Source organism: Balaenoptera ricei, chromosome 21, assembly GCF_028023285.1.
Source record: "Balaenoptera ricei isolate mBalRic1 chromosome 21, mBalRic1.hap2, whole genome shotgun sequence".
NCBI classification, from domain to species: domain Eukaryota; kingdom Metazoa; phylum Chordata; class Mammalia; order Artiodactyla; family Balaenopteridae; genus Balaenoptera; species Balaenoptera ricei.
Window position 1 is genome coordinate 34,104,370 of NC_082659.1, and position 10,433 is coordinate 34,114,802.

General features: G+C 44.4%; 1 long non-coding RNA gene across 1 annotated transcript; it reads right to left on the reverse strand.

Moving 5' to 3' along the window:
* Positions 1 to 6,650: 6,650 nt before the first annotated feature.
* Positions 6,651 to 9,690, reverse strand: LOC132356536 (uncharacterized). The gene is made up of 3 exons (XR_009499905.1): positions 9,541 to 9,690; positions 8,009 to 8,087; positions 6,651 to 6,758 (listed from the first exon to the last, which is right to left on the reverse strand). It is a non-coding gene; the product is annotated as an uncharacterized LOC132356536 (long non-coding RNA).
* Between the last annotated feature and the right edge of the window lie 743 nt (positions 9,691 to 10,433).

Below are 10,433 nucleotides of genomic sequence, written 5' to 3' on the forward strand. Positions count from 1 at the left end.
TATTTCTCTTTTCCTTTTTAAATTTAATTTTGTTTTATAATTATACAAAATATTTACTTGGTTTCAAAATCAAATCTACCAGACAAGGTATAGTCAGAGAAGTCTAGCTTCCACACCTGTTCTTTCAACCCCATTCTCTTTTACTCCCTATCAGTAACCTTTTTTCCCTCTCTTTATGGTTTATCTTTCCATTTTTAAAAACACAAGTTTAGATATATTTATAGAAAGAATATGTGTGTGTATATTCACATCCCTCCCCTTTATCATATAAATGATATATTGTTTCTCCACTTATTGATATAATCCAGAAATAACTATGCAGTAGTAGTATATAGAAACATTTCTTTTTCCTTTTTTTCATTTGAATACTTCTTCATTTTGTAAATGCAAGTAATTCAACCAGATCCCTGTTGACAGACAGTTGCTTTGTTGCCAAACTTTTGTTAATCGGTGCTGCATGAAAGTGAATGCATCTTTTCATATTCATGCTACACTATCTTTGGGACAAATACCTAAAAGCAGGAAAGCCAGTTCAGTGAATAAAAGCATATATAATTTTCATAGATATTTCCAAGTTTCCCTCCATAGGAATTATACATTGCTTGTGGGAATTTTGCATTCCCACCAGCAACGTATCAGAATGCTTGTTTCCCCACAGCTTGGCCAACAGAATATGTCAAACATTTTGCCTTTTGTCAACCTGCTAGGTGAGAAATAGTATCTCAATGAGTTTTAATTTGCATTTTTCTTATTGTAGGCAAGGTTGAGAATCTTTTCACATGGGTAAGGCCCATTTGGATTTTATTTTCTCTGACTTCTCCATTTCTCTAGTCCATGTTTCTATAGATTTTTTGGCCTTTTTCTTTTTTAATTTAGAAGCTATTTTTATATCAGGGATAATAACACTTTGTCTATAGTATTTTGTCCTGGTTTGTTATAATTTGCTTATGGTATTTTTTGCCAACTTTTTTTTATGTAATCAGATTTACTAATCTTTTCTTTCATTGCTTTTGGATTTTAAGCTTTAGGAAAGTTTGCTCATTTTTCAAGTTACAGAGGAATTCACCCATGTTTTCTTCTAGTAGCTGTAGGGCTTAATTTTTCACATTTAAATCTCTGATTCATTTGGAACTTATGTCAGTATACCATGTGAAGAAGGGATCTAATTTTATCTTTTTCCACATGACCATCCAGGTATCCTTAAACCACCTATTGAAACTTCTATTTCTCCCCCATTGACTTGAAAGGCCTCCTTCATTAGAAACTGTCATAGACCAATGGATCTTTTTCTAGATTTTCTAGTCTGTTCCTTGGTCTGTGTGTCTATTTCTGTGCTGATACCACACTGATCCAGTTACAGGGTTTTATGATATTTTCCTGTTTCCCCCATTGTTCTTTTTCAGGGGCTTCCTGGCTATTTTTGCTTTTATGTTTTAGTGAATAAACAAACTATCCATTCTTTTTATAGTTTATATGGTCATAAACTTTATAATCAGTTTAACTTTCATGAGATTATCAAGACTCCGGGCAATGCAGCCAGTTCCAACACCCTGTACCTACATGCCTCTCAGAGGAAAGGCAGCTGGGGACGGGGTGGGGGGTGGAGTGGGGGGGAGCTGAGCATTTGTCCCAGAGAGCGAATCATCCAAAGACACTGAGACTCCACCCGGCAAGCTGGAAGTCCAGGTGTCCTTTCCAGAACTTTCCAGAAGGTGAGGTCTCACGATTGGTTATGGAGAAATAAAGAGGATACATTTTGTGTATGTTTCAGCACAGGAGGGCAGGTAAATGTTGGTGCTGTTCCGCTTCCTCTTGATTTTCTTGCTTCTCTTAATACCATAAGCGTCTTCCTCCTCCTCCAGACGGAACCTCGGGTTGTCTTTGCCCCCCTCCTTCCCATGCCTCATCCCATCAGTCACCCAGGCCTGGAGGACCCCCTTCACAGTGTCTTCACGTTTTCCAGGATAACAGATCAGCAGGACCTCAAGGCTCTAACCGCTGGCACCCAGCTGTCATTGTCAAAAGAAACACATGCCTTCCAGAGCCAGCTCCATGTACACACATACGCACGTGCTTCTAACCAATTAATTTTAACCAATTAACTTTAAGGAACAAAGGACACCACTCCCCTTATGGTCTCATCTGTCCACTATGTGACATAAATGTCGATGTTGTTCATTGTCTGATTTTATTTGTTATTGATTTATTTGTTTTTGGCCGGACCATGCTGGCTTGCGGGATCTTAGTTCCCCCACCAGAGACTGAAGCCAGGCCAGCAGTGAAAGCGCTGAGTCCTAACCACTGGACTGCCAGGGAATTCCCCATCCTATGATTTTAGAGCAAAGCAGTGTGCCTTGTCCAGAGTGGGGTCACTCACAATTGAAAATCCATTTTCTGTGGGCTGCAGATGGCTCTCTCTTTAAGAAACACACATGCTGTATACACGTACATATATATGTATATAGATATATAAACATCTGTATACATATTTCAGAGATGAAAAACTAGTGTGTTTTATCCAGGAACATTTTTAGAATCTAAAAATACTCTCAAACTCTACCCTTATGTATGTGTCAAGAGTAGTGTGCACCAAAACCCATGTGCATGCCTTCTTAGTCATAGTACCTCAAACTGCAAACAGCCTAAATGCCCATCAGTGAGAGGGTGGATGAATGAATCGGAGTGCGTTCCTTCAGTGGAATTCTATGGGACAGTAAGGAGATCGGACTAGCGATAAACGCATCGATTTGGACGATGGGCAGACGTGAACATGGACCCAAGAAACAGACTACCCCCTCCCCAGAAAAAAGAGTACATATGCATAGTTCCCTTTTTGTGAAGTTCAAGACACGTAAAACCATGTATGATGATAAAATCAGAATAATCCTTGTGGGAGGGGGTGTAGTCTGGGAAGCGGCAGTAGGGAACCTCTGGTGGTTGGAGGTTCTCTGCATCTTCACCTGGGTGGAGGTTACCTGAGTGTGTAGCTGTGCAAAGATTCACTGAGTTGTGTATTTAGTATTTGTATACCTTCCTTGATGTATGTTACCCTTTAATTTAGAAAATCTCAGAGAACCTTCCCTCCTGAATCCTCCAAGACAGCAAACTTCTCTAAAACTCCCTGATCCCCAAATATCTGGCACAGGGAAAGCCGTGTTCTTACTCTGCCTTGAGCCCCCCATCTAAGTGTGTTCGATATGATGGCGCCCCCTGGAGCACAAAACAGATCCAGTTGAAAGGGAATTTCTCAGCCTCTTATTTCCCATGTGAGTGAGGGAAATCTAGCTCAGTTTATGAATCATAAGTTGGAACGCGACAGAGTGAGATCAGAACTCCCATTAGGAAAACAGAAGTTCTCACATCAAAGCACGCGGCCGGCTTCACAGGCAACTCTAAATTCCTTGAGGGTGGGAGTTATCATCTAATCCTTGTTTTATCCTTTGTGCCTTCAGCACTGGCTTCCCTGAACAGAGTAGAAAATCAGAATGAATGAATGAATGAATGATGCGTAGTGGACGGAGGGGTGGATGAAACCTTATAGCCTCAGTAAAACAGCTTAATGATCCTTCCTAAATGTGTGTTTTCTTTGTGGTAGGTCCTCCTCAGGGCTTCATGATTAGAACAAGCCTCTCTCATCCCCTCCCCTCCAATTCTATTGTGTCTTTGATGAAATATAATTATATCTAAGTGGTATTTTTCTCAGTGCTCCTCCTTGTTGGAATACGTCCTGTTCTCATGATTTGTGTCCCATGGTGACATTTTCCAGTGATAAGAGCTGGCTTATAATCTCACATTTTCTTCTCTTGGGAATTGGCAACATTAAGAGTCAAGATAGTTTGAAATACACATACAAAAATATACGGACACCTGGGTTTTTCACCAAAGGCTTAATATAAAAATCAAACTGTCAAGCTTTTCCACCTGAGAAGAGTGAAGTTCTCTTTGAGAGCCAGCCCTGCCAGCCTGGGACCTGGGCAAGTCAAGGCCCCTCCACCCAGGGGAGGGATGTGGAATGACGGGGAATATCTTCCAGGCTGGTGAAGGCTCAGCCTGGGACTGTGGAAGGGAATAGTTTGGTGCAAGGCTGCTGCTGTGTCTCTAGAGTTTGTTAGAACAGGAGTTGTTGTTTTAAATTTTTATTTTATTGAAGAATAGCTGATTTACAATGTTGTGTTAACTTATGCTGTACAGCAAAGTGATTCAGTTATACATAAATATATATATATATACATTTTTTCATATTCTTTTCCATTATGGTTTATCACAGGATATTGAATATAGTTCTCTGTTTATCCATTCTATATATAATAGTTTGCATCTGCTAATCCCAAACTCCCACTCCATCTCTCCCCCACCCGCCTCCCCCTTGGCAACCACAAGTCAGAACAGGAGTGTTTTTGAAGACACGCTTGTCCACTTAAGTACTGCTGATGTCCTTGGGCCACAGGCTGAGGAAGGAAGACCCATGGGTGCCTACTCTTTGCCACTTCCTAGAACATCTAGAACGTTCTTTCACTTTATCTGACACCTGTCCTTAACCCTCCAGAGAACTGGACTCCTACTGCATGTTCGATCAGAACCAGAACTTGCCCTCAGCACACTGGCTTTTGGGGCAGGACAAGGCTTTGTTGTGGGGTTTTCCTGCACACTGTAGGGCGTTTTGTAGCATCCCTGGCTTCTACCCATTGGATGTCCCAGTATGACAACCGAGATGGCCCCCAGTTGAGAAGCATTGGATTAAACTGACCAGATATGAGGGCCTATACTCAAAACCCAGGAACTGGCTCCCACTTGTCTCTGCCCCAAACTTCCAACACCCCCTACTGCTAAGCCCCTGGGAAGGGGGCAGTAAAACATGAACCCCATGACTCCATGATAGCCATTGGGTGGGGTAGGGGTAGAGACTGTCAGATATAAGAAGGTAACAAAATGCAAATTTTACGACAATGTTTGGTGTCCAGGACCTCTTCTGCCTGGAGCCAGGCCACAGAGGACTCACACAGGATTGCAGAGCTGGTGAGATCAAGGAGTGCATTTGACCAAACTTTCTGAATCAAATCTAAGAGCCGTAGCATCTCCTTTGTGGTCACTCTAATGTAGAAGGAATCGAACGTGAAATCTCCCTAATTAAATGCTTTCTGTGATTCAGTTCCTGGATTCAGAGATGACCTTGCATGTCTGCAATGCCTGGGTAGCCCGAGAGCCACAGTGGGTGTGGCAGCATGGGCTGGGAGATGGCCCTCACCTGTGCCGCTGCCCCTTCCGCGGCCACGATGGCAGCTCTCACTGCTGCTCCGTGCCCCCGTCTCATCTTGCCACAGTGACTGTGGGGACTTGACTCTGTCTGACCCCAAATCCTTTCTCCTTTTTAGAAAGGACCCTGCTAGTTCCTTAGCTACAGAGGGGGCAAAGGACCAGGCCGGATGCATCATAATACCTCACCCCTGCCCACAGTGACCCTCGGCCAAAATCCTTTTTTGACATCTTCAAAGTTGGGAGAGAAGCCTCCTCTCCCCTCTGGTCAGGGACTGTTGAAAGGCACACGTGAGGCTGAGTGTCCCATGCGCTATATTGTCCATCACGCGGAGAAACCTGTCTCCATCGGGAGAACAAAAGCATCACCTGGGGAGAGGACGTCCTGCTGACTTTGAGCCCTGGTCCTGGCCTCCACGCTGTGCAGTCCTGATCCCAGCCTTCCTGCATATGCAAAGCCTCATCTGACTCCATAAGATCCCCAGGATCACTCCAGTAAGTGACCCCCGCTTTTATTCTAAGCAGGTGTGAGCTGGAGTCTCGTCCATTGTAACCGAGAAAGTGCTGGTGATTCTAGACTGGAAACGCCATCAAGGACAGGACTCTGTCTCACCATTTTTGTTATCACTCACAGTTTCTATCACAGATGGATCTCAAAACTGGTTTTCAAGGGACACTTGTTGATTAATTCTGAATGTTCTAGTCTGAACAGTGGCAATTTGTAAACAACAGTCTTCACGTGGCTGAATGAGCCAGAAATTTACCTGCTTTACTATCCCCAAACCAACATGGCTTCGCCTTGCCCGAGAGAAACTGTGCTCGCAATTAAGGACAGCCTGTCTGTGGCAGGTCACCCTGCTCATCTCCGAGGTGACTCGGCTGACATCCTGGACATGGTGCCCTTCCTCCCTTCATGAGGGTCATTCTGAGGCTGGTTAGTCTAAGAGGACAATCTTTAAAGCATGGAAGGACTGTTGTATCATGGGTATATCTGCCTATATTCCATGGATAGTATTACTTTTTAACACCTATATTAGTATTTAATTAGCAGTTAATACATACATTATATATACACATAATTATGTCTAGTTAGATGGCACATGGAAATCGAGAACTCATTCCATGACCCTCAAGTTCCAATTATTTGAATGTTTCTCATATCACTCATGGGGGCCAGAAAGCTTGTGTTGGCAGGTGGTCTCTGTGGTCCAGCTTCTTCATCAGTTGAGACCATTTCTCCACTGTTGGGGTTTTTGCCTCCAGCCCTTTAAGGACAGAAGACTCGACATTTCCAGTCCCATCCTTCAGTGGTCAGTTGGGACCTCTGACCACTCCAGAATCCACAACTCACAAAAAAATAAAACACAAAAAAATATCAACCGTGAAGAAGAAGGACAATCTCTGTTTTCTTTTCTATGAGCCGCCATCTTTGTTTTTCTGATATTTATGTCTTAACTTCTTATTTAATGCAAGGGAGAAGCAATTCTACGATCTGTGCCTCTGAACTGCAAGAAATTATAAATTGTTGTCAGCAGTTGCAAAGAAAAAAAGTAATACCTTAGACTCCCATATTATCATGCCTTATTCCTCCTTTTATAAACCAAAGTACAGTTGCTTTGTCATTTTGGAAAAAGATGGGTGTGGTTTAAGAAGCTCCCAAGGACTCACCCAAACTTCAGGTTTAAAACCTGATTAATTTAGTTCGTTCTGGCTCTTGGGTCAAAAAAGATTTGAATAGTTTTGAGAGGGACACGGCTGCCTTGTGGGTAAGATGATCATCCTATAAGATGGAGGGTTGGATAGAAGCTATTGAATACTAAGGAATGCACAGATATGGGAACAGAATAGAAGAAGAAAAGTAAGTAGGGAGAGTAAAGGCAAAGGGAGTAGATGAAAGAAGTCTCATCAAAACATAGGTCAGAATGTTTCTGTTTCGAAGTACATTTATCGTCTCTCCTGCATTAATTTCCCATTAAGGATTTTTTTAAATGGCAATTTCTCAAATTTCCTTAATCATGTAGCTTAAGCTCCACAGCCCAGCATGGCTACTATCAAAAAAAAAACAGAAAATAACAAGTGTTGGTGAGGATGCGGAGAAATTGGAACCTTTGCGCGCTGCAGATGGGAGTGTAAAATGGCGCGGCCACTGTGAAACACAGTATAAAGGGTTCTCAGAAAATTAAAAATAGAAATACCATATGAGCCAGCAATTCCACCTCTGGGTATATACTCAAAAGAACTGAAAGCAGAGACTCCAAGAGATATTTGCACACCCACGTTCATAGCAGCATTATTCACAAAAGGCAGAAACAACCCAAGTGTCCATCAATGGATGGATGGATAAGGAAAACGTTGTCTATACAGTCAGTGGAATATTATTCAGCCTTAAAAAGGAAAGAAATTCTGACACATGCTACAACATGGATGGACCTCGAGAGCTCTGTGTTAAGTGAAATAAGCTAGTCACAAAAAGACAAATGCAAATATAAGCTCTATCATTCTGCCTATCTGAGGTACCTAGAATAATCAGATTCAGAGAGAGCAAGTAGAAGGGTGGTTGGCAAGGCTGGGGTGGGGAGAATGGGGAGTTACAGTTTAATGGGTACAGTGTTTCAGTTTTGCAAGATGAAAGAAGTTCTGGAGATGGAGGTGGGTGGTGGTGATGATTGCACAGCACTGTGAATGTACTTAACACGACCAAACTGTACACTTAAAAATGGTTATGACAGTAAATTTTATGTTGTGTGTATCTCACCACAATTTTTTAAAAGCCCACAGCTCACGTCCCCCTTCTGGAGTCCAGGGTCCCACCTGCCAGATCTCCACGCATCACCCTGAAATGCAAGAGGTAACACCTGGGACCTTGTTGGAAACGCAAATAATCGGCCCCACCCCAGACCTCCTGAATCAGAAACTCGATCCCTGGCATTATAGTTGTAACAAGCTTGCAGGGTGACTCTGATGTCCCTCAGGTCTGGGAACCGCTGCCCAAGGGTGACAGATGTGGGGCAGTCAGAAGGGATATGTTTGAGATTCAGGATATGTCTTGAAGGCGGAGAAAATACACCTGGGTAGTAGGTTGGACACAGAGTAGAGAAGAGGAATCAACAGGCAGAGGCTGAATAGATTTGAGTGAATGAATGTCTTTTAAAATTGTTCTGCTTTTAATTTTTCTTCATTTTACTAGAGTCAGAAAGAAAAAGTAAAAGCCTGCTTTCTCAAAGCATCGGGTTGGAGAACAGGAAACAAGCTAGGATGGTTGGTGTATAATCTTTAGAAATCCATGCGAGGTAGGCCTTACCCAAATGTGTACTTAACTGCACACACGGCAATTATGCAGCAGGTAAGAAGTGGTCGAGTCATACATTTGCTTACTGACAGGCCTGGTGACGTCACACACAAAACCCACACTCACAACGCACCCCAGAGAGCTCTGAGCATGGCTCTCTTCTTTCTTTTTATACCAGCGTCAGAGGGGGAGTGATGTAGACTGTGGCCCGAGACTGAGGGGTTTCTGGGACCGGGGACTTTCAGTGTGAAAACTGGGACAGTCCCGGGCAAATCGGGGTGGTTGGTCACCCTACTTATAACCCAGACTCATAGAATTTCAAACCCAAAAGGAGAGTTCTTCTGGTCTGTGGTTCAACACGCTGGCTATAGATTAGAAACACCTGGAGAGCTTAAAAAATATATGATTCCTAGGCCTCACAGTAGACCAGTTAAAATCAGTATCCCTGGGCACAATAGCAGGCATCAGTATTTGTGAAAAGCTCCCCAAGGGAGCATTGAGAACAGCTAATCTAATCCAACATCTTGACCCAATAGAGGAGGAATCTGACGCCACAAAAAATTATTTGTCCACGATCACACAATTAATTAGGGGCAAACTCAGGGTTCCTGGCTGTAGGCCAGTGTTCTGCGCCCACACACAGCACTTTTGCAGATAATGACTGATGAGTTAACCTGCAATTCGCCCCCGCCCAGGGCAATTAACTAGGACAACTCACCCCCACACCCCCTGTCTGGGCCTCAGTAAAGCCGACCCCGCCGAGCGGCCAGCTGTGCGCTCACGGCTGAGATCCAAAACTCTCTTCTCTTGCTTCCTTCCAACTTTCCTCCCTCCCAGCTGCTCCTGAAGGATTCAGACCCAGCCCCTACTCCTGGCCCAGGGATGCCCTCTGCCCCTGGTTACAGATTTGGCCTCCGCGGTTCTGACCCCGGCATTCTCTCCCTTCAGCCTCCGGAGGTCCCTCAGCGCATCTGCTTTGGGCACCTGGGACCACTCACCTGGGTCCAGGGACCACCTGGCGGCACCTCCACCAGCAGGGGCGAAGATGAAGCTCCTTTAGCTACAGAGCTGACTTTGTAGAACAAGCAAAAGCCACAGCAGCCTGTTTCTCATGCCTGGGGGAGCCTGGCGGGCTGACCACTTGCTCCACAGCCCGAAACAAGCCCCACTGCTGAGGACGCAGAGCCTAGAAGGAAATAACATGCCTCTGACTGGTGACGGCCCTAGCCAACCGGGCCAGGAAGGGCTCAGCTATTACCCTGCCCAGGAAAAGGCCCCAGAAAATGACAACAGTGAAGGAAGTTCGTGTCACTCAAGGAGGATGACGTAAACCCTCAGAAAAGAAACAAGCAAACAAAACAAATGAACAAGTAAAGAATGAAATTGGCGGTGTTGAAGGAGATTTCTAGGTCCAAGATGGAGCCTCTCCTGCCCGGGGTCCATGGCACGTAGGTAACTTTCGCGTCCCTGTAAAGGCCCACTTGACCTGGATGTTCAGGGTAAATGCAGTCAGCTGTCCCCACCCACCACGCCAACTCTGGGCGTCTCATCTCAAACCAGGTTGACCCTGGGGCCCCAGACAACCCGATGTTTTCCATTTTTCTCTTCCTTGTTTTTTATTCTTTATCCTATAAAAGCTTCCTGCCTTCTGCTCAGTTTTCCAAAAGGAGACCATCCACTTCATGAAGTGTCAAGTGTTTGTATCACCTCAACTGTCTTCTTAAGTCATTTTTTTAGCAGAAGAACAATGAGAAGCCCCCCCTCAGCCCGGGGGTTCCTCCCCCCTCCCCGTGTCACAGCCGGCTTCCTGAGGACACGGTGCTTCTAGGGCCCTCACTGCCCCGCCTCCTCGTTTGCGGTGGTTTAATGTGGTTTGTTCCCCCGTCATCAA